This window comes from Penaeus monodon, chromosome 23, assembly GCF_015228065.2.
Source record: "Penaeus monodon isolate SGIC_2016 chromosome 23, NSTDA_Pmon_1, whole genome shotgun sequence".
NCBI lineage: Eukaryota > Metazoa > Arthropoda > Malacostraca > Decapoda > Penaeidae > Penaeus > Penaeus monodon.
This window is the reverse complement of record NC_051408.1, coordinates 8886299-8886713: the sequence shown is the minus strand read 5'-3', so window position 1 is coordinate 8886713 and position 415 is coordinate 8886299. Positions and strand designations below refer to the sequence as shown.

Genomic DNA, 415 nt, shown 5'->3' with positions numbered 1-415 from the left:
GGGGGGGGGGTAAGGCGGAATTGGAATACTAAAGGCGTGTATGAAAATAAATATTTATAAGATAACTAATTGATGTTTCATTTCATACAAACATAAAAAAATAATATATAATGCAGAAGGTATAGAATTGCAATGCCATTTACATACTTTGCATTTTACGAAAATCTTTAAATAACAACAGATATTTTCCGCGTTAAGAACTGGACGTTATAAGATAATGATAAAGAATGGTAGAAACACTTACCTTTTCCCGTGGCTGGATCAGTGACTTATCACAGCAATTGCTACCTTGTCTTGTAAGTGCTAAATTATTGAGACTGAGATTGAGTTTCTCACAATCTACGCAAATATCTTGTTGTATTTAGCATGAGTCATGTCTATGAAAGCTACAAAAATGGATATTTGTTATGAATAT

General features: G+C 32.0%; 1 protein-coding gene across 4 annotated transcripts in view; it reads right to left on the bottom strand.

Moving 5' to 3' along the window:
* The window catches only part of LOC119587783 (MAM and LDL-receptor class A domain-containing protein 1-like), an 18186-nt gene that overhangs the window by 5258 nt on the left and 12513 nt on the right, over positions 1–415 (bottom strand). The window lies entirely within an intron of this gene.